Below are 24,234 nucleotides of genomic sequence, written 5' to 3'. Positions count from 1 at the left end.
ATCCAGTATTTGATTTTCAGCATCTGCAGTCATTGTTTTTACCTGGTATGAGCAATAAGGTGAGGCTAGAAAAACTCGGGCTGTTTTATCTTGAGCGGCGGAGGCTGAGGGGGACTTTGATAGGAGTCTATAAAATTATGACATCCATAGATAGAGTTGATGGTCAGAATCTTTTTCCCAGAGTTGAACTGTCTATTACTAGGTGACATGTATTTAAGGTGAGGTGGGGGGAGAACTTAAAGGAGATATGAGGGGCAAGTTTTTTACACAGACAGAGATGGGAGTTTAGAATGCACTGCTGGGGTGGTCATGGAGGTAGATATGATAAAGACATTTAAAGGACTCTTAGATAAGCACATGAATATGCAAGAAATAGAGGGATATGGACCAAGGGCAGGGAGAAGGAATTAATTTTATTTGGTGTCATGTTCGGCACAGTGTTGTGGGCTAAAGGGTCTGTTCCAGTGCTGCACTGTTCTATGTTCTATGTTCCACAGGAGACAGTTATCACTTTGGCTGTGCATGGACAGGATGAGGAATGGCCAGCACTCATCAGCAACCCTGTGCTATTTGAAATATCTTACGAACTAAAGGGTGGAAAGACACATTAGGAAGGATCGTGTTCAAATTCAAAATAAGGGGAGTGGAGATCTCATTGAAGCCTATAAAATTATGACAAATGCGATGCAGGAATGATGTTCTCCCTGGCTGGCAGTTCTAGAACAACAGGCCACAGCCTCAGGACACAGAATGGACCATTTAAGGGTGAGATGAGGAGAAATGTCTTCACTCAGAGAGTGGTGAACCTGTGGAATTCTCTACCACAGAAAGCCATGGAGGTGAGGTCACTGAATATAGTTAAGAAAGGAATAGATAGATTTCTAGAAGCTATATGCATCAAGAAGTACAGGAGAGAGTGGGAACTTGGTGTTGAGTTATAGAATGAGCCATGATCATGTTGAAAGGGGTTCAATGGACCAACTGGGCCCTGCTCCTATTTCCTGTTCCTGGGTTTCAAGGAAGGAGCAGTTCCTTCCCCCAGGCTCCAAATAAGAAACACATGCTGTTATTCAGCAGCACTCCTGACCACAGGGCATTTACAGACTCGATGGGCCAAATGACCTACTTCCTCTCCTCTCTTCTGCATTTATAGCCAATTAGATGTGTATTGCTGTCCTGTAGGAAACACAGCAACACAGCAAACACAGCATCAAACATCCACAAGCAGCAATGCTCAGATACTTCTATTTCTGAGATGTTGATGGAGGGATAGGTTCGCTAAAACTTTCGTTCTCATTATCACATTTTGGGACTGTTTAGATTCACCTAAAAAAAAGCAGATAAGGCCCTTGGTTCAATGTCTTATCTGAAAGGCAGCATCTCCAACAGTGCAGCTGTCCGTCAGTACCGCACTGGAATATGTGTAGTGAAGTCAGCCAGGTGGGCCTTATAGATAGGGGTTCGCTGAGTGGGGCTGTTAACCTGGTCTACTCAGGGAGCCCTGGTTGATAGGAGTGTCAAAACATTGACTGGAATGAGGAATATTCCACGTAGCCTGCTTCCTGCTTCCTGTAAAGACTTTGTTCCAGTTTCTCCATCTCCATTGCATCTGTTCTGATGATGCCAACTTTTAAAAGGAAGCCTCCAAAATGTCCACCTTCTTCCTCAATCGAAGATTCCCCATCATTGCTTGATGGGACCCTCAGCCAGGTTGGGCCCATCTCCCACACTTCAGCCCTCAGCCCTTCTCTTCCCTCCCACAACAGCGATAGGGTCTCCCTTGTCCTCACCTACCATCTCACCAGCATCCACATCCAGGAGATCATTAGCACGATTTCCGCCACCTACAGTAGGATGCCCCCAACAGTCACATACTCTCTTTCCCTCCCTTGCCAGCCTTCTGCAGGGACCCTTCCTTCTGGAACACCTGGTATACCCTCCATTACCACTAACATCACCCCACAGCCCCACGACAGAATGGCAGAAAGTGTAAAACACTTGTGCATTTACTTCCTCCCTCCTCAGTATTCAAGGGCCCAAACATACCTTCCAGGTGAACCAGCACTTTACCTGCCCTTGACTCAAATCTGGATTACTGCATTCATTGCTCAAACTGTGGTCTCCTCTACATTGGCAAAACCAAGCATAGACTGGGTTAGTGATTCATAGAACACTGCGTTCTGTCCACAGAATTAATCCAAGTTTCCAGACGCCTGCCACTTCAACACCCCAGCCTGTTCCCAGGCCCACATCTCTGTCTTAGGCTTGCTGCTGTGCTCCAGCGAAGCTCAGGACAAGCTGGAAGAACAGCACCTTATTTTCCACTTGGGAACTCTAAGCCTTCTGGACTTAATATCGAGTTGAACAACTTTAGGCCTTGCGTCCCTTTCCCCAAGCTTTCCCCCACCCCCACACACCAGGCCTTGTCATTACAGGGGCTGATGCCACACACAGCCCATTGTCAGCTACTAATAGTCTCCATTAGCAGCGACTTGTTCCCCTAAGCTGGTCTTTGCTCCTTCCTTTGTCCATCCAACTGTTTTTCTCTCCCTTTTGGCTTCATCTCTGCCTAAAGTTTATCCCTCCCCTCTCCCCTCATCTTTGACATTAAAGCCAAACTTTTCCTAGTTACCATCAGTTTTGAAAAAGGGTCAAGACAATGCTGTCACTTTGACAGGTTATTTTGTCCTGGTATTTTTTAAGAGAGGTTGGAATGCTGACATGGACAGGCGTCTCCAAGAAAATAAACAAATTGTGAGGCCTTGGGGTTTTATTTTTAAAAGTTGGAACAATAGAAGCAGTCTGGCTGTGGCCAGCCCTTCTAGTTTTCTTTTAGTTTTTAGGTTTAGTTTTAAACAGGAACTATTGGGGTCTCAAAAGAGCTAGATTAGATTCCCTACAGTATGGGAACAAGCCATTTGGCCCAACAAGTCCATGCTGACCCTTCAAAGAGAAACCCACCAGACCCATTCCCCCTGACTAACCTAACACTCTGGGTAATTTAGCATGACCAATTCACCTGGCTTGCACACCTTTGGATTGTGGGAGGAAACCAAAGCAAGCCCATGCACACACAGGGAGAATGGGCAAACACCACACAGGCAGTCACCTGAGGCAGGAATCAAACCCGGGGCCCTGCTGCTGTGAGGTAGCAGTGCTAACCACTGAGCCACCCTGCTATCCAAGCTGGCAGCTTCAGTGACTGTCCCCTAGCAGCTACTTTCTCTGAATTTTCTCTTGATTTTGTTTCCTCTTAGATTGGAGAACTGCATTTGAGATTCTGCTTCAGAATTTGTCATTTTGGTCAAGGGGTGCGTTTATGGGATGTTCTTATATTGAACAGTTAATTAGTAATAGTTACTGTGTCTATTATTTGTTTAGTTTGCCAATAGTTAAGTTATTCTAAATTCCTCTTTCCTTACTTTTTATTTTAACAATAGTGTTTAAATAAATTGTTTTCCTTGACTTCGAGTAGTTTTGACAAGTTGCATTGCATCTGGAATATGGCACTTCACAGCTACCTTGAAAATGAGAGAATGTTAGGGTCTAGGCTACCTTGTATATTGAGGTGGTCTGATCAGGTCCATAACAGGACACTGAACTCGAAACGATAAGTATGATTTCTCTTCACAGGTACTGCCAGGATTGGACGAGAAATGGGTAACCATGAGCAGAACAAATAGAGTGGTCAAGGAGAAACTCTTCCCACTCATAAAAGGTCCAAGAACGAGACATCATAGGTGGGGATGGGTGATGGAAGAGAAAACATTTCCGCTGAGCGAGTAGTTATGGTACGAAATGAACTAATTGGGAGTGCAGTGGAGACAGGTTCAAAGGAGGCATTCAAGAGAACATTGGATGATTAGTTGGATAGAAATAGTGAGCAAGGTTATGGGGGGAAAAGGCAGGAGATTGGACCGAGGGAATGATGCTTGGCTGAAAGCCTATCGCAGCCAAGATGGCCTCCTGTCACACCATAACAATTTTGTGATTCAGCAATGACGAGGTGGAGAAGGGTGACCAATTTGCTTTTGTTGACCCAGGGTGAAATGGGATAAGCCAGATGGAGTGTGCGTAGCTACGATAAAGTTGACTCAATCAGAGGGCAGCACCGCTGGGGGTGCTGAGGTGGGTCACAAACTATGCTGTGTCTGAATTGGGAGGCCAGAACTGGAAGGTAAAATGTTTAGGGCTGAAACGATAAGGCCCATTGAATTAGGCAGGGAGATGCCTCACTGTTGATCATTGTGGCTGGAATGTAACATTTTTCACTGCGGATCCCTGCTCCTGACCTCAGGAATTCAGTCCTGATGATCTCCTGGCCTGGCAGAGAGAGGTCAACTCCTTTGTTATGGAGGTGGGGGAGGAGCAGTCAGACACAAGAGAACATGACCTACTCTTGCCGATGGCTTCGTTGATGGATACGGTAATCTGGGCAGGAATGGGGCAATGTCACTGGAAACCCTGCCCCACCTCTTAGTCTGATTCCTGACAAAGAGTTACGCTCAAAACATCAAATCTCGTGCTCCTTGGATGCTGCCTGACCAGCTGTGCTTTCCAGTACAACACTCTTTGATCTCTTATTTTCAAACTGCCCCTCCTGTTCCTGTCCCCACCTCAGAGAAAGTGAACCCAATTCGCTGCCGTGAACCCAACAACTGCATCCTTGCTTCATGTGTAAAGAAGTCGTTCTGATGTTTGCTCTTAAATCATGAGTATAATCTTGACAAAATGCCCCTCTTTATTCTCTGACAAATAACACTCCTGAGCCAACCTTTAAACATCTGACACAAGTTAGGCACAAGCCCCTATGTGCACTGCGCCTGGAAGGTGGAATTGAACCACTCTGTCTCTAGACAGCTACAGGTTTGAAGCCTGCACCCCACACCACTAGGAAACATCCAGGCATCATGCATGTGTGGAGGGAGTTTCCTGGTCACGGGCAGACGGGTCTATCCGCTCAAGGATATATTACCTGTTTGTGTCCCGAACGCTCTTGGTCAGATCCACCGACGTCAAGCCGGTGTTCTTCTCTGACCACTGCCTCCTGCTGGCCGACTGTCACCTACAGGATGAGCAGCGGGCTGGTAAGGGAACGTGGAAGCTGAACACAAAGCTGTTGACCCTGGGAAACATTGAGGAGCTCAAGAGGGACTATGCAGGTTGGAGAACCGTGAAGCCCCTCTTTGAGTCCCCAGTGGACTGGTGGGAAACAGTAAAAGGGAACATCAAGAGGTTCTTCATCCTCAAAGGTGTCCAGGAGGCGAGAGAGAGGCGGGGAAAACTGTCCCAGCTCCAGGAAAGTATGCAGAACCTGCTCCTGCTGCAGACGATGGGGGTCGATGTCACAGAGGACCTCAAGGAGGTGAAGGGCCAGCAAGCCTCGCTCTTTGCCTCGGAGGCCTCCAGGATAATCTTCCGGTCCAGGGTCCGCTCGGTGGAGCAGGACGAGACGTGCTCACGTTTCTTCTTCCAGAAGGTGCACAAAGAGAGCTCCGTGCTCAGCAGCCTGAAGGAAGAAGGTGGCTCAATAACATCATCTCAGGCTGACGTCATGAGGATCAGCAAATCCTTCTACGCCAGCCTGTATGACGCGAAGCCAACCGACAGCGCGGCCTCCCAGTCGTTCCTGTTCTCTATCACGGAGGTCTTAGACAACAGAACATGGGAGAGGCTGGACCAGCTGCTATCTCTGGACGAGCTGACCAAGGCCTTCGAGTCCTTTGAAAAGAATAAAACTCCCGGAAGCAACGGCTTACTGGTCAAGCTCTATTCTGCTCTGCGGGACTTAATTGGCCAGGACCTGCTGGAGGTGTATGTCAGTATGCTTCGGGCAGGTACCATGAGTGAATCCATGAGGAAAGGCATCATCATCCTCATCTACAAGCAGAAGGGGGAGAGGGAGGAACTCAGAAATTGGAGACCAATCTCACTGTTGAATGCGGATTACAAAATTCTGTCAAAGGTAATCGCCAACCGGGTCAGGTCTGCTCTGGGGTCGGTGATCCACCCCGACCAAACCTGTGCTGTGCCGGGCAGGAAGATTGTTGAGAGTCTCGCACTCCTCAGGGATACGATCGCCTACGTGCAGGACAGAGGGTTGGACACCTGCCTCATCAGCCTGGACCAGGAGAAAGCCTTTGACAGATATCACACCCGTATATGAGAGATGTTCTCTCCAAAATGGGCTTTGGGGAGGGAATCGGAAATTGGATCAGACTACTCTACACTAACATTGTCAGTGCAGTCTCAATCAATGGGTGGGAATCAGATAGCTTCCCTGTAAGATCTGGAGTCAGGCAGGGCTGCCCTCTCTCTCCTTCCTTGTTTGTGTGCTGCATAGAGCCATTTGCCGAATCCTTCAGGAAGGATGCGAGCCTGAGAGGGGTGACTATTCCTGGCAGCGGGGGCCTGCAGGTTAAGGCCTCCCTGTACATGGATGACATCACCGTTTTCTGCTCGGATCCGCTGTCTGTGCACAGGCTCATGTGCATATGTGACCAGTTCGAACGGGCCTTGGGGGCCAAGATCAACCGAGGCAAGAGTGAGGCCATGCTCTTCGGGAACTGGGCCGACCAATCCTCGATCCCCTTCACCGTCAGGACCGACCACCTGAAGGTGCTGGGTATTTGATTCGGAGGGGGGGGGAGCTGGGGTGTGCACCAAGTCTTGGGAGGAGTATATCAGCAAAGTGAGGCAGAAACTGGGCAGATGGAAGCTATTTTTGAAATAATTTTTTACAATTAGTAATTAGATTTACAACAAGTAATTAGATTACCTACAGTGTGGAAACAGGCCCTTTGGCCCAACAACCCTCCAAAGAGGAACCCACCCCCCTCTACTTACCCCTGACACTACATACAATTTAGCATGGCCAATTCACCTAACCTGCATCTGTTGGGATTGTGGGAGGAAACCAGAGCACCCAGAGGAAACACACACAGACATGGGGAGAATGCACAATCTTCACACAGACAGTCACTGAACCAGGACTCCTAGTACTCTAAGGCAGCAGTGCTAACCACTGAGCCACCATAGCACCCCACATTACAGCACATTATATTTAGGGTTAATAGATAGCCAGTGTGAACCGACTGGTTCTCAATATTGCATCCAGGTTCGTGTTCCATGTTACCATTGTACACATTTATGTTGAGAACTGGTATTAAATAAAACTGTGACTATCTTCAAACTTTCGTGGATTAATAATGCAAATGAAGAACATTAGCTGACATTTCTGCTACATCCAAAGGGATGGCACCACCAGACCCATATTCCAATCCCCTCCCTTATCAGCCGTCCACAAGGACCATTCCTTCTGGGACACCCTGGTGCACTCCTCCTTCACATCCAACACAACCACCCCATCCACAGCCCCACAGAACATTCCCCTGCAATCACAGAAGATGCTACATCTGTCCATTTACTTCCTCCCTCCTCACCATCTAAGGTCCCAAATACACCTTCCAGGTGAAGCAGCGCTTCACTTGCACATCCCACAACCTCGTCTACTGCTTTCTCTGCTCATGATGTGGTCTCTGGTACATGAGGGAAACAAAGCACAGACTGGGTGACCGCTTTGTAAAACACCTACAACCTGTCCGCAAAGAAGACCCTGAGCTTCCAGTTGCCTGCCACTACAACACCCCACCCTGGTCCATGGCCAACATCTCTGTCTCAGGCCTGCTGCAGTGCTCCAGTGAAGCTCAGCACAAGCTGGAAGAACAGCACCTCATTTTTCATTTGGGAACCCTGCAGCATTCAGGACTTCTTACTGAGTTCAACTATTATAGGGCTTGAGCACCTTTCCCCAAGCTTTCCCCACCCCCAAACACCAGGCCTCATCATTAAATGAGCTGCTACCACACACAACCCATTATCAGGGAATCATTCTCCCATGCTGGTCTTTATTCACTCTTTCATCTGTCCAACTGTTTTTCTCTCTCTCTTGGGGTTCTATGTCCATTTATCCTTTAATTCTCCTGCTTCCCCTCTCCCTATCTACTGCGTAAAAACTATACTCAATCGAGGTGTCATCACTTCTGAAGAAAGGTCACTGGATTGAAAGCTTTAACTCTGATTTCTCTTCACAGATGCTGCCGGGATTGGGTGAGGATAGGCAAAGGAGAAAGTGAGGATTGCAGATGCTGGAGATCAGAGTCGAGAGTGTGGTGCCAGAAAAGCAGGAATTTCTGATGGAAAGTAAAACGTTTAGGACTGTAACATTAAGACCTATTGAACCAGAATGGGTGACGCCTCTTTGTTGATCTTTCTGGCTGGAATGTGACATTTTTCATTGCAGATCCTGGTTTTGGACTTGAGGAATTCGACCCTGGCCTCCTGGCCTGCCCTAAAGAGGGGTCAACTCCATTGATATGGTAGCACCAGTGATGAGGTGAGCACAAGAGAACATGACCTACGCTTGGGGACAGCTTCCTTGGTGGGTATGGTCACTCTGGGCAGGAATGGAGCAATGGCACAGGAAACCATGCCACATCTCAGTTCAAACTGCCCCTCCTGTTCTTGTCTCCACCACAAGGAAGTGAACCAAAGTCTCTGCTGTACCAAAGTGCATCCTTGCTTCATGTGTAAGGAAGTGGATTTGATGTTTGCTCTTAAATTATGTGAGTATAATCTTAACAAACTACCCCTTTAAATCATTTGATAAACAATACACCTGAGGTGACCTTGAATCATCCAGCACAAATCCCTACTCACGCTGCACCTGGAAGGTGGAATTGAACCACTCTGTTGCTAGACAGCAGCAGGTTTGAAGCTTGCATCCAAGACCACTGGGAGTCAGCCAGGAATTAGGCAAGCATGGAGAGAGTCTTATATAAAAGAGAGGAAAGTGCAACACTTTATATTCAGGGTTAGTAAATAGTCTGTCATCCAACCAGTTCTCAATATTTCGTTCAGGTTCATGTTCCAAGATGCCAATATTTTCCATTTATGTTAAACACTGATATGAAATAAAAATGTGATTAGCTTCACAATTTTATGGGTTAATAATGCAAATGAAGATCATTAGACAACATTTCTGCAATCTCCAGAGGGATGCCACCACCAGACCCATATTCCCCTCCCCTCTCTTGTCATCCGTTCACAAGGACCATTCCCTTCGGAACACCCTGGTGCACTCCCAACACACCCACCCCACCCACAGACCCACTGGATAATCCCCTGCAACCACAGAAGGTGCTACATCTGTTCTTTTAACTTCCTCCCTCCTCACCATCTAATGTCCCAAATACACCTTCCAGGTGAAGCAGCACTTTACCTGCACATCACACAATCTTGTCTACTGCTTTCTCTGCTCACGATGTGGTCTCCGGTACATTAGGGAAATAAAGCACAGACTCGGTGACTGTTTTGTTGAACACCTACATCCTGGTCCGCAAAGCAGACCCTGAGCTTCCAGTTGCCTGTCACATTAATACCCCACCCTGGTCCTTGGACAACATCTGTGTCTCAGACTTGCTGCAGTACTCCAGCGAAGCTCTGCAAAAGCTGGAAGAACAACACCTCATTTTCAATTTGGGAACCCTGCAGCATTCTAGACTTGTTAATGAGTTCAACAATTTTAGGGCTTGAACCCTTTCCCCAAGCTTTCCCCCACCCCCACACACCAGGCCTTGTCATTACATGGGCTGTTACTACATACAACCTATTGTCAGCGACTTATTGTCCCCATTAGAAATGAATCATGCTCCCAGGCTGGTCTTAATCCACTCCTTTGTCTGTCCAACTGTTTTTCTCTCTCTTGGGGCTCTATCTCCACCTATCCTTTAATCCTCCTACCCCTCCTCTCCCTATCTACTGCATAAAAACTATGCCTAATGGAGGTGCCATCATTTCTGAAGAAAGGCTTAAAACGTTAACTCTGATTTCTTTTCACAGATGCTGCTGGGACTGGATGAGGAATAGATCAACAATGAGCAGGACAAATAGCATAGATAGGGAGAAACTCTTCCCACTTGTAAATGGTCCAAGAATGAGAGTTCATAGATGGAGATTGGTGATGGAAGAGAAAACATTTTCACTGTGTGTGTAGTTGTGACATAAAATGAATTACCTGGGAGTGTGGTGGGAGACAGGGATCAACAGGCATGTAAGAGAACATTGGAATATTATTTGGATAGAAATACTGAGCAAGGTTATGGGAAGAAAGGCAGGAGAATGGCGCGGGGGAATGATGTTTGCCTGAAGGGACAGTGCAGGCAAGATGGCCTCCTGTCTCACCACAACAATACTTGATTCGGTGATTGAGAGATGGAGAAGGGTGACCAATTTGCCTTTGGTGACCTGGAGTGGAATGGAAAAAGCCAGATGGAGTGGGTGTGGCTACGATAAAGTTGACCTAATCAGAGGGCTGCACTGCTGGGAGTGCTGAGGTGGGTCACAAACTATGGGGGTGTCTGAACTGGGAGACCAGAACTGGAAAGTAAAATGTTTAGGGCTAAAACAATATGGTCCATTGAAATATGAGGGGATATGCCTCAGTATTGATCGTTTCGAATGGATTGCAACATTTTTCACTGCGGATGCCTGTTTATGACCTCTTGAAATCCATCCTGATGATTTCCTGATCTGGCAGAGAGAGGTCAATTCTGTTGTCATAGCAGCACCAGTGATGAGGTGGGGGATGAGGAGCCGAACAAAAGAGAATCCGACCTACTCTTGCTGACAGCTTCCTTGGTGGGTATGGTCAATTTGGGCAGGAATGGGGCAATGTCACGGGAAACCATGCCATCTCTTATTTTCAGATTGCCCCTCCTGTTCTTCTGCCCACCTCGTCACTTTAACACCCCACCCTGATCCCTGGCCAACATCTGTGTCTCAGGCTTGCTGCAGTGCTCCAGTGAAGCTCAGCACAAGCTGGAAGAACAACACCTCATTTTCCATTTGGGAACTCTGCAGCATTCTGGACTTCTTATTGAGTTCAACAATTATAGGGCTTGAGTATCTTTCCCCAAGCTTTCCCCCACCCCCACACACCAGGCCTCTTCATTACATGGGCTGCTATCACACACAACCATTGTCAGTGACTAATTGTCCCCATTAGCAGTGCATCATTCTCCCAGGCTGGTCTTTATCCACCCCTTTGTCTGTCCAACTGTTTTTCTTACTTTTGGGACTCTACCTCCACCTCACCTTTAATCGTCTAGCCTCCCCTCTCCCTATCTACTGCGTAAAAACTACATTTAATCAAGATGTCATCATCTCTGAAGAAAGTGGCAAGAGTATATTACCTGTACCTCCACCAATGTCATCTACAGCATCCGTTGCACCCGATGTGGTCTCCTCTACATCAGGGCGACAGGGCACCTTCTTGCGGATCGTTTCAGAGAACATCTCTAGAACACCCGCACCCGCCAACCCCACCGCCCCGTGGCTGAACACTTCAGCTCCACCTCCCACTCCCGTCAAGGATATCCATGTCCTGGGCCTCCTTCACCGCCAAACCATTACCACCTGATGCCTGGAGGTCGAACGCCTCATGTTCTGCCTTGGGACACTGCAACCACATGGTATAAATGTGGATTTCAACAACTTCCTTATTTTCTCCCCCCACGTTATCCCAGCTGCAAGCCTCCAACTTGGCATGGACATCCTGACCTAACCATCACTCCCACCTCTGACCTATCACCTTCTCTCTCACCTTAATCCACCTATCGCTTTCTCAGCTACCTTCCCACCAGGCCCACCCCCATCCCATTTATTGCTCAGCCCACAGCCCACAAGCCTCATTCCTGATGAAGAGCTTATTCCCAAAACTTCGATTCTCCTGCTCCTCGGATGCTGCCTGACCTGTTCTGCGTTCCCAGCAACATACTCGCGACTCTGATCTCCAGCATCTGCAGCCCTCACTTCCTCCTTTCTGAAGAAAGGTCACTGGACCTAAAACTTTAACTCTGATTTCTCTCCAAAGGTGCTGCCAGGATTGGGCGAGGAATGGGCAAACCATGAGCAGGACAAATAGAGTTGACAGGGAGAAACTCTTCCCACTAATAAAATGTACAGCGAGAGGTCATAGAAAGGGGTGGGTGATGGAAGAGAACACATTTTCACTGAGCATGTAGTTATGGCATGAAATGTAGTACCTGGGAGTGTGGTGGAGAAAGGGTTCAACAGGCATGCAAGAGAATATTGGATGATTTTTTTGGATAGAAATAGTGAGCAAGGTTATGGGGATGAAAGGCAGGAGAGTGGCACTAGGGAGTGATGCTTGTCTGAAGGGCCAGTGCAGGCAAGATGGCCTCCTGTCACACCATAGCAATTCTGTGGTTCAGTGACGGAGGGATGGAGAAGGGTGACCAATTTGCCTTTGTTGACCCACAGTGAAATAGGATAAGCCAGATGGAGTGAGTGTGGCTTCGATTAAGTTGACCCAATCAGAGGACAGCACCACTAGGAGTGCTGAGGTGGGTCAGAAACTATGGGGGTGTCTGAATTGGGAGGCCTGTACTCGGAAGTAAAATGTTTTGAGCTGAAACAATATGGCCCATTAAACGATGAGAGGATTTGCCATGCTGTTCATCGTTTCAGATAGATTGCAACATTTTTTCACTGCGGCTGCATGTTTATGGCCTCAGGATATCCATTCTAATGATCTCCTGGCCTGGCAGAGAGAGGTCAACTCCAATGTCATAGCAGCACCAGTGATGAGGTGGGGAATGAGGAGCCGAACAGAAGAGATTCAAGCCCTTGTCAGATGTGGGAGTTTAAAGAGAGTTTAAGGTTTACTGCAGATTATATCTGCAATAAATGCTGTTGGTTGCGAATCTTATCAGATTGAATACATCGGTTGGAGAGACAGTTAGAAACAATGAGGAATTTGCAACAGCAGCAGTATGTGATGGATGGCAGTTATTGGAAGGGGGGACAGTCTCAGATACAGTCTCATAGATGGGTTAACTCCAGGAAAGGTAAGGGAGGTAGGCAGCTAGTGCAGGAGCCTTCTGTGGCTATCCCCATTTCAAGCAAGTATGCTGTTTTGGAAAATGTAGGATGTGATGGATTCTCAGGGGAATGTAGCATGGACAGCGAAGGTTCTGGTATTGAGACTGGCTCTAATGCAACAAGGGGTACATCGGTTTCCAAGCGATCGATTGTGTTAGGGGATTCTCTAGTCCGAAGTACAGACAGATGTTTCTGTGGCCAGCAGTGAAAAAGCAGAATGGTGTGTTGCTTCCCTGGTGCCAGGATCAAGGATGTCTCAGAGAGGGTGCAGAATATTCTCAAGGGGAGAGGGGCTAGCAAGAGGTCATTGTCCACATTGGAACCAATGACATAGGAAGGGAAAAGGTTGAGATTCTGAAGGGTGATTACAGAGAGTTGGGCAGGAATTTAAAAAGGATGTCCTCGAGAGGAGTGATATCTGGATTATTCCTAGTTCTATGAGCTAGTGAGGGCAGGAAAAGGAGGTTAGAGCAGATGAATGCATGGTTGAGGAGCTGGTGTATGGGAGAAGGATTCACATTTTTGGACCATTGGAATCTCTTTTGGGGTAGAAGTGACCTGTACAAGAAGGACGGTTTGCACCTAAATTGGAAAGGGACTAATATACTGGCAGGGAGATTTGCTAGAGCTACTCGGGAGGATTTAAACTGGTATGGTGGGGGGCCCCACAGAGACAGTGAGGAAAGAGATCAACCTGAGACTGGTACAGTTGAGAACAGAAGCAAGTCAAACAGTTAGGCTAAGCAGGGACAAGGTAGGACAGATAAATTAAACTGCATTTATTTCAATGCAAGGGGCCTAACAGGGAAGGCAGATGAACTCAGGGCATGGTTCGGAACATGGGACTGGGATATCGTAGCAATTACAGAAACATGGCTCAGGGATGGGCAGGACTGGCAGCTTAATGTTCCAGGATACAAATGCTACAGGAAGGATAGAAAGGGAGGCAAGAGAGGAGGGGGAGTGGTGTTTTTGATAAGGGATAGCATTACAGCTGTGCTGAGGGAGGATATTCCTGGAAATACATCCAGGGAAGTTATTTGGGTGGAACTGAGAAATAAGAAAGGGATGATCACCTTATTGGGATTGTATTATAGACCCCCCAATAGTCAGAGAGAAATTGAGAAACAAACTTGTAAGGACATCTCAGCTATCTGTAAGAATAATAGGGTGGTTATGGTAGGGAAGTTTAACTTTCCAAACATAGGCTGAGACTGCCATAGTGTTAAGGGTTTAGATGGAGAGGAATTTGTTCAATGCGTACAAAAAAAAATGTTCTGATTCAGTATGTGGATGTACCTACTAAAGAAGGTGCAAGACCTGACCTGCTCTTGGGAAATAAGGCAGGGCTGGTGACTGAGATGTCATTGGGGGAGCACTTTGGGGGCCAGCAACCATAAGTCTATTAGATTTAAAATAGTGATGGAAAAGGATAGACCAGATCTAAAAGTTGATGTTCTAAACTGGAGAAAGGCCAATTTTGACGGTATTAGGCAAGAACTTTCAAAAGCTGATCGCAGGTAAAGGGACGGCTGGAAAATGGGAAGCCTTCAGAAATGAGATAACAAGAATCCAGAGAAAGTATATTCCTGTCAGGGTGAAAGGGAAGGCTGGTATGCGTAGGGAATGCTGGATAACTAAAGAAATTGAGCATTTGGTGAAGAAAAAGAAGGAAGCATATGTCAGGTATAGACAGGTTAGATTGAGTGAATACTTAGAAGAGTATAAAGAAAGTAGGAGTATACTTAAGAGGGAAATCAGGAGGGCAAAACAGAGACATGAGATAGCTTTGGCAAATAGAATTAAGGAGAATCCAAAGGGATTTTAGAAATACATTAAGGACAAAAAGGTAACTAGGGCCCCTCAAAGATCAGTAAGGCGGCCTTTGTGTGGAGGTGCACAAAATAGGGGAGACACTAAACGAGTATGTTGTATCAGTATTTACTGTGAGAAAGGATATGGAAGATATAAACTGTAGGGAAATAAATGCTGACACTTTGAAAAATGTCCATATTTCAAGAGGAGGAAGTGCTGGATGTCTTGAAATGCATAAAGGTGGATAAATCCCCAGGACCTGATCAGGTATGCCCGAGAACTCCGTGGGAAGCTAGAGAAGCGATTGTTGGGCCTCTTGCTGAGATATTTGGACCATTGACAGTCATATGTGAGGTGCCGGAAGAATGGAGGTTGGCAAACGTGGTGCCACTGTTTAAGAAGGATGGTAAAGACAAGCCAGGGAACTATAGACCAGTGAGCCTGACCTCGGGGGTGGGCAAGATGTTGGAGGGAATCCTGAGGGACAGGATGTACATGTATTTGGAAAGGCAAGGACTGATTCGGGATAGTCAACATGGCCTTGTGCATGGGAAATCATATCTCACAAACTTGATTGAGGTTTTTGAAGAAGTAACAAAGATGATTGATGAGGGCAGAGCAGTAGATGTGATCTATATGGACTTCAGTAAGGCGTTCGACAAGGTTTCCCATGGGAGACTGGTTAGCAAGGTTAGATCTCATGGAATACAAGGAGAACTAGCCATTTGGATACAGAACTGGCTCAAAGGTAGGAGTCAGAGGGTAGTGTGGAGGGTTGTTTTTCAGACTGGAGGCCTGTGACCAGTGGAGTGCCACAAGGATCAGTGCTGGGTCCTCTACTTTTCGTCATTTATATAAATGATTTGGATGCGAGCATAAGAGGTATAGTTAGTAAGTTTGCAGATGACACCAAAATTGGAGGTGTAGTTCACAGTGAAGAAGGTTATCTCAGATTACAACAGGATCTTGATCAGATGGGCCAATGGGCCAAGAAGTGGCAGATGGAGTTTAATTCAGATAAATGTGAGGTGCTGCATTTTGGGAAAACAAATCTTAGCAGGACTTATACACTTAATGGTAAGGTCCGAGGGAGTGTTGCTGAACAAAGACACCTTGGAAGTGCACGTTCATAGCTCCTTGAAAGTAAGTCACAGGTAGATAGGATAGTGAAGAAGGCATTTGGTATGCTTTCTTTTATTGGTCAGAATATTGAGTACAGGAGTTGGGAAATCATGGTGTGGCTGTACAGGACATTGATTAGGCCACTGTTGGAATATTGCGTGCAATTCTGGTCTCCTTCCTATGTGAAACTTGAAAGGGTTCAGAAAAGATTTGCAAGAATGTTGCCAGAGTTGGAGGATTTGAGTTATAGGGAGAGGCTGACCAGGCTGGGGCTGTTTTCTCTGTAGCATCGGAGGCTGAGGGGTGACCTTTTAGTGGTTTACAAAATTATGAGGGGCATGGATAGGATAAATAGACAAAGTCTTTTCCTTGGGGTCGGGGAGTCCAGAACTAGAGGGCACAGGTTTAGGGTGAGAGGGGAAAGAAATAAAAGGGACCTAAGGGGCAACATTTTCACACAGAGGGTGGTACGTGTATGGAATGAGCTGCCAGAGGAAGTGGTGGAGGCTGGTACAATTGCACTATTGAAGAGATATTTGGATGGGTATATGAATAGGAAGGGTTTAGAGGTATGTGGGCCGGGTGCTGGCAAGTGGGACTAGATTGGGTTGGGATATCTGGTCGGCATGGACTGGTTGTACCGAAGGGTCTGTTTCCATGCTGTACATCTCTATGATTCTATGCTTGCTGACAGTTTACTTGGTGGGTACGATCAATCTGGGCAGAAATGGAACAATGTCACAGGAAACTATGCCACCTCTTAGTTCCAACTCCCCCTCCTGTTCCTCCCCTTACCTCAGGGAAAAAGAACTCAACTCTCTGCCGGACCAGACTGCATCTTTGCTTTGTGCGTAAAGAAGTGATTTTGATGTTTGCTCTTCAATTACATGAGTATAATCTTAGCAAAATCTCCCACTGACAAATTACACTCCTGAGCCAACCTTTAAGCATCAAACACAAGTTAAACACAAGCCCCTACTCACACTGCGTCTGGAAGACGGAATTGAGCCACTCTGTCGCTAGACCGCTGCAGGTTCGAAGCCAGCATCCCAGACCACTAGGAATCACCCAAGCATTAATTATGGGTGGAGACAGTCTGATATAAAACAGAGGAAAGTCCAATATTTTATATTCAGGATGAATGTATAGTCAGTGTCTTCCATTCAATTCTCAATATTCCATTCAGGATTATGTTCCGAATGACCAATATTTTCCACTGATGTTCAAAACTACTTTTAAATAAAACTGTGATTATCTTCACCATTTTATGGATTAATAATGCAAATGACAATCATTAGACAACATTTCTGGGACCTCAAGAGGGATGGCACCACCAGACCCATATTCCCATCCCCTCCCTTGTCAGCCGTCCACAAGGACTGTTCCCTCCAGGACACCCTGGTGCATTCCTCCTTCACTCCTAACACACCCACCCAATCCGCAGCCCCACAGAACAATCCCCTGCAACCACAGAAGATGCTACATCTGTCCATTTACTTCCTCCGTCCTCACCATCTAAGGTCCCAAATACACCTTCCAGGTGAATCAGTGCTTTACTTGCACATCCCACAATCTCATCGACTGCTTTCTCTGCTCACGATATGGTCTCCTGTACATTCCGGAAACGAAAGACAGACTCGGTGATCATTTTGTCAAACACTTACAACCTGTCGACAAAGAAGACCCTGAGATTCCAGTTGCCTGTCACTTCAATATCCCACCCTGTTCCCTGGCCAACATCTGTGTCTCAGGCTTGCTACTGTGCTCCAGTGAAGTTCAGCACAAGCTGGAAAGATGACACCTTATTTTCCATTTGGAAACCATGCAGCATTCTGGACTTCTTACTGAGTTCAACAATTTTAGGGTTTTAGTGCCTTACCCCAATATTTCCCCAACTCCCACACACCAGGCCTCCCATTACATGGGCTGGTACCACACATAACCCACTGTCAGCGACTAATTGTCTCCATTAGCAGCAATTCATTGTCCCAGGCTGGTCTTTATCCACTCCTTTCTCTGTCCAACTGTTTTTCTCTCTCTCTTGGGGCTCTATCTCCACCTATCCTTTAATCCTTCTGCCTCCCCTCTCCCTATCTACTGCATAAAAACTATGCTTAAATGAAGTGTCATCATTTCTTAAGAAAGATCAATTGACCTAAAGTTTTAACACTGATTTCTCTTCACAGATGCTGCCAGGATTGGGTGAGGGTTAGGCATAGGAGAAAGTAACGATTGCAGATGCTGGAGATCAGAGTCAAGAGTGTGGTACTGGAAAAGCACAGCAGGTCAGGCAGCATCCAAGGAGCAGGAGAGTCGATGTTTCGGGCATAAGGTCTTCAACAGGAATTTCAAATGGAAAGTAAAATGTTGAGGACTGTCACAATAAGAACTATTAAACCAAGATGGGATATATGTTGCTGTTGATCGTTCCGGTTGGAATGTGACATTTTTCATTGCGGATCCCTTTTTCTGACCTCAGGAATTCTGCCCTGATGATCTCCTGTCCTGCCAAGCACAGGTCAACTCCATTGACATGGTAGCACCAGTGATGAGGTGGGAGTGGAGCAACCGATCACATGAGAACTCGACCTACTCTTGGTGACAGCTTCTTTGGTCAGTACAGTCAGTGTGGGCAGGAATGGAGCAATGTCATGGAAAACCATGCCACCTCTTAGTTCAAACTGCTCCACCTGTTCCTCTCCCCACCTCAGGGAACAGGAACTCAACTCTCTGCCGTACCAAACTGCATCCTTATTTTGTGTGTAAAGAAGTGGTTTTGATGTTGCTCTTCAATTACATGAATAAAATCTTAACAAAATACCGCTCTAAATCCTCTGACAAATAACACGACTGAAATTCTGAAGAAGGGCTTATGCCGGAAACGTCGATTCTTCTGCTCCTCAGATGCTGCCTGAACCCTAGATCACTAGGAATCATCCAGGCATTATGCATGTGTGGAGGGAGTCTCATATAAAACAGAGGAAAGTGCAACATTTTGTATTCAGGGTTAGTAGATAGCCAGTGTCATCCAACCAGTTCTCAATATTACATTCAGGTTCAAGTTCCGTATTGCCAATATTTTCCAAGGATGTTCAAAACTGCTTTTAAATAAAACTGTGATTATCTTCACCATTTTATGGATTAATAATGCAAATGAAGATCATTAGGCAACATTTCTGTGACCTCCAGGCACCACCTTACCCATATTCCCTTCCCCTCCCTTGTCAGCCATCCACAAGGACCGTTCCCTCCGGGACACCCTGGTGCACTCCTCCTTCACTCCCAACTCACCCATCCCATCCACAGCCCCACAGAACATTCCGCTGCAACCACAGAATGTGTTACATCTGTCCATTTGCTTCCTCCCTCCTGACCATCTAAGGTCCCAAATACACCTTCCAGGTGAAGCAGCGCTCTATTTGCACATCCCACAATCTTGTCTCCTGCTTTCTCTGCTCACGATGTGGTCTCTGGTATATTTGGGAAACAAAGCAGAGACTGGGTGACTGTTTTGTCGAACACCTACATCCTGTCCATGATAAAACCCTGAGCTTCCAGTTGCCTGCCGCTACAACACCCCACCCTGGCCCCTGGTCCCTGGCCAACATCTCTGTCTCAGGCTCACTGCAGTGCTCCAGTGAAGCTGAGAGCAAGCGGGAAGGACAGCACTACATTTCCTATTTGGAAAATGCAGCATTCTGGACGTCTTATCGAGTTCAACAATGTTAAGGTTGGAACCCATTTCCCCAAACTTTCCCCAGCCCCCACACACCAGGCCTCTTCATTACATGGGCTGCTACCACACACAACCCATTCTCAGCGACTAATTGTCCCCATTAGCACCTTCTCCCAGGCTGCACTTTATCCACTCCTTTCTCTGTCCAACTGTTTTTCTCTCTCTTGGGGCTCTATCTCCACCTATCCTTTAAACCTCCTGCCTCCCATCTCCATAATTCTGCAGAAAAACTATGCTCACTGCCCTGTGGCTGACCATTCCAATTTCACCTTCCACTCCATCAAGGTCATGCAGGTACTGGGCCTCCTCTACTGCAAACCATTACCACCCGATGCCTGGAGGAGGATCGCCTCATATTCCATCTTGGGACCCTGTAACCTCACTGGTAAATGTGGATTTCAACAGCTTCCTAATTTCCCCTCCCTCCACATTATCCAAGTCCCAAACCTCCAACTCGACATGGGTCTCCTGATCTGTCCATCACTCCCCCCAGACGCATCACCTTCTCCTTCACCTTCATCCACCTATCGCTTTTTCAACTACCTTCACACAATCCAACCTCCCTCCCCTATATAGCAGCCCATGTCCATCGTTCCTGATGAAGGGCTTACACTTGAAACTTCGGTTCTCCTACTCCTCGGATGCTGCCTGACCTGCTATGCTTTCCCAGTGACACACTCTCAGCTCTGATCTTCAGCATCTGCAGTCCTCACTTCCGCCTTTTTGAAGAAAGTTCACTGGACCTAAAACTTTAAGTCTGATTTCTCCCAACAGATGCTGTCAGGATTGCAGGAGATTAGGTAAATGATGAGCGAAGAGAGTAGATAGAGAGAAACTCTTCCCACTCGTAAAAGGTGCGGCGAGAGGTCAAAGATGGGGATTGGTAATGGAAGAGAAAAGCATTTTCGCTCAGTGAGTAGTTATTGTACAAAATGAACATCGTGGGAGTGTAATGAAGACAGGGTACAACAGGCGTGCAAGAGAACATTGGGTTATTATTTGGATAGAAATAGTGAGCAAGGTTATGGGGGAAAAGGCAGGAGAGTGGCACGAGGGAATGATGCTTGTCTGAAGGGCCAGTGCAGACAAGATGGCCTCCTGTCGCACCATAACAATTCTTAATTTGTTGACTGAGAGATGGGGCAGGGTGACCAATTTGCCTTTGGTGACCTTGAGTGGAAAGGAATAAGCCAGATAGAGTGGCCGTGGCTTCAGTTAAGTTGATCAAAACAGAGGGCAGTACCACTGTGAAAGTATATTTCAAAAATATACTTTCTTCATAAAATGATCTGATGGTCTGTACATTTGGTCATGCCACACATATGTGAACATTTACATACACAGATCAGAATTTATCATTGTTATATACAGGTCTGTGCACTTCTCAATCATCTGCCCATATATTTAGCTGAGGCATCAGCAGAGCCCAAACGTCTGCATGAGCCCCCTGTTCTTCTTTCGGCAGGCAGATGTTACACGGTGGTCTTTCCCTACCGCCCCTTGGCGCCAGCTGCCCCAAGCTTCAGCGCATCCCTCAACACGTAGTCCTGGACCTTGGAATGTGCCAGAAGGAGGTGTGTGACAGTCTCGTCCCCCCCACAGCTGCTTCGAGGGCAGCGTGCGGTGCGGCAGAGTCCGGGCGTACATAAAGGATCTCACAGGCAGAGCCCTTCTCACCACCAGCCAAGCCACGTCTTGGTGCTTGTTGGAAAGTTCTGGTGATGAGGCATTCTGCCAAATGGCTTTGACAGTCTGCTCAGGGAACCGCTCGACAGGATCCGCCATCTCCTTTTCCCGAAGGGTCTCAAGGACACTACATGCTGACCACTTCCTGATGTACTTGTGGTCAAAGGTGTTTTTCCTCATAAATTTCTCCACGAAGGACAGGTGATACGGAATGGTCCAACTACTCGGAGCGTTCCGTGGCAGCGAGGGCAGGCCCATCCTTCGCAATATCGGGGACAGGTAGAACCTCAGTACGTAGTGACACTTGGTGTTTGCGTACAAGGGATCCACGCACAGCTTGATGCAGCCACACACAAAGGTGGCCATCAGGGTGAGGGTGGCATTGGGCGTGTTTTTTCCCCCATTGCACCGGTCATTATACATTGTGTCTCTACGGACCCGGTCCATCTTTGATCTCCACATAAAGTGGAAGATGGCCCGGGTGACTGCCGCGGCACAGGTTCTGGGGATAGACTAAACCTGTGCCACAAATAGCAATACTGAGAGTACCTCACACCTGATGACCAAGTTTTTTCCCGCGATGGAGAGCGACCGTTGCTCCCATCTGCCTAGTTTCTGTCTCATCTTCCTGATCCGCTCCTCCCAGGTCTTGGCACACGCCCCAGCCCCCCCGAACCAAATACCCAGCACCTTCAGGTGGTCAGTCCTGACGGTGAAGGGGATAGAGGATTGGTCGGCCCAGTTCCCGAAGAGCATGGCCTCGCTCTTGCTTTGGTTTACCTTGGCCCCTGAGGCCCGTTCGAACCCGTCACAGATGCACACGAGTCTGTGCACGGACAGCGGATCCGAGCAGATAATGGCAACGTCATCCATTAACAGGGAGGCCTTAACCAGTAGGCCCCCTCTGCCAGGAATAGTCATCCCTCTCACGCTCGCATCCTTCCTGATGGATTCGGCAAATGGCTCTATGCAACACAAACAAGGCGGGTGAGAGGGGGAATCCCTGCCTGACTCCAGATCTTACAGGGAAGCTATCTGATTCCCACCCATTGATTAAGACTGCACTGACAATGTTGGTGTAGAGCAGTCTGATCCAATTTCCGATTTCCTCCCCAAAGCCCATTTTGGAGAACACATCCCTCATATATGTATGCGATATCCTGTTGATCGTTTCAGATGGATTGCAATATATTTTCACTGCAGATGCATCTTTGCTTTGTGGGAAAAGAAATGATTTTGATGTTTGCCCTTTAATCATGAGCATAATCTTAACAAAATGCCCCCCTCAAATAACATTCTTGAGCTGACCTTAAAACATCGGACACAAGCCTCTAGACACATTGCGCCTGGAAGGTGGAATTGAACCACTCTGTCGCTAAACAGCGACAGGTTTGAAGCCCGCACCCGAGACCACTAGGAATCACCCAGGCATTAGGTGCAGGTGGAGAGAGTCTTATATAAAACAGAGGAAATTGTAATACTTTATACTCAGGGTTAGTAGATAGTCAGTCTCATCCAACCAGTTTTCAATATTCCATGCCGGTTCATCCAACACATTACCAATATTTTCCATTGATTTTAAAACTGCTTTTAAATAAAATTGTGATTATCTTCACAATTTTATGGAATAATAATGCAAATGAGGATCATTAGACAACATTTCCGCGACCTCCAAAGGGATGCCACCACCAGACCCATATTCCAATCCCCTCCATTGTCAACCGTCCACAAGGACCATTCCCTCCAGGACACCCTGATGCACTCCTCATTCACTACCAACACACCCACCGTATATACAGCCAACAGAACATTCCCCTGCAATCACAGAAGAAGCTACATCTGTCCATTTATTTCCTCCCTACTCACCATCTAAGGTTCCAAATATACCTTCCAGGTGAAGCAGCACTTTACCTGCACATCCCACACAGTCCCACACAGGAGGTTAGTGAGTAAAATTGGGGCGCATGGTATTGGGGGCAAAGTACTAGATTGGTTTGAAAATTGGTTGGCTGATAGGAAACAAAGGGTAGTGATAAACGGCTCCATTTCGGAATGGCAGGCAGTGACCAGTGGGGTACCGCAGGGATCCGTGCTGGGACCGCAGCTTTTGACAATATATGTTAATGATATAGAAGATTGTATCAGCAATATCATTAGCAAATGTGCTGCTGATACAAAGCTGGGTGGCATGGTGAAATGTGAAGAGGATGTTAGGAGATTACAGGGTGACCTGGACAAGTTAGATGAGTGGGCAGATGCATGGCAGATGCAGTTTAATGTGGATAAATGTATGGTTATCCACTTTGGTGGCAAGAACAGGAAGGCAGATTACAACCTCAATGGAATCAATTTAAGTAAAGGGGCAGTACAGAGAGATCTGGGTGTTCTTGTACACCAGTCAATGAAGGCAAGCATGCAGGAACAGCAGGTAGTGAAGAAAGCTAATAGCATGCTGGCCTTCATAACAAGAGGGATTGAGTATAGAAGCAAAGAGGTGCTTCTGTAGCTGTACAGGGCCCTGGTGAGACCACACCTGGAGTATTGTGTGCAGTTCTGGTGTCCAAATTTGAGGAAAGACATTCTGGCTATTGAGGGAGTGCAGCGTAGGTTCACGAGGTCAATTCCTGGAATGGCGGGATTACCTTACAATGAAAGACTGAAGTGACTGGGCTTGTATATCCTTGAGTTTAGAAGACTGAGTGGGGATCTGATTGAGACAAATAAGATTATGAAAGGATTGGACACTCTGGCAGCAGGAAACATGTTTCCGCTGATGGGTGAGTGCCGAACCAGAGGACACAGCTTAAAAATATGCGGTAGACCATTTAGGACAGAGATGAGGAGAAACTTCTTCACCCAGAGAGTGGTGGCTGTGTGGAATGCTCTGCCCCCGAGGGCAGTGGAGGCCCAGT

General features: G+C 47.0%; 3 non-coding genes across 3 annotated transcripts; all 3 read right to left on the bottom strand.

The window, feature by feature from the left end:
- Window positions 1–4,820: 4,820 nt before the first annotated feature.
- Window positions 4,821–4,907, bottom strand: trnastop-uca (transfer RNA opal suppressor (anticodon UCA)). The gene has a single exon. It is a non-coding gene; the product is annotated as a tRNA-Sec (tRNA).
- Window positions 4,908–8,722: 3,815 nt separating this feature from the next.
- Window positions 8,723–8,809, bottom strand: trnastop-uca (transfer RNA opal suppressor (anticodon UCA)). Its single transcript has one exon. It is a non-coding gene; the product is annotated as a tRNA-Sec (tRNA).
- Window positions 8,810–22,665: 13,856 nt separating this feature from the next.
- On the bottom strand, window positions 22,666–22,752 carry trnastop-uca (transfer RNA opal suppressor (anticodon UCA)). Its single transcript has one exon. It is a non-coding gene; the product is annotated as a tRNA-Sec (tRNA).
- Between the last annotated feature and the right edge of the window lie 1,482 nt (window positions 22,753–24,234).

This window comes from Chiloscyllium punctatum, chromosome 18, assembly GCF_047496795.1.
Source record: "Chiloscyllium punctatum isolate Juve2018m chromosome 18, sChiPun1.3, whole genome shotgun sequence".
In the NCBI taxonomy this organism is placed as follows: Eukaryota; Metazoa; Chordata; class Chondrichthyes; order Orectolobiformes; family Hemiscylliidae; genus Chiloscyllium; species Chiloscyllium punctatum.
The sequence above is the reverse complement of the archived record's forward strand: the minus strand, read 5'-3'. Positions and strand labels throughout refer to the sequence as shown.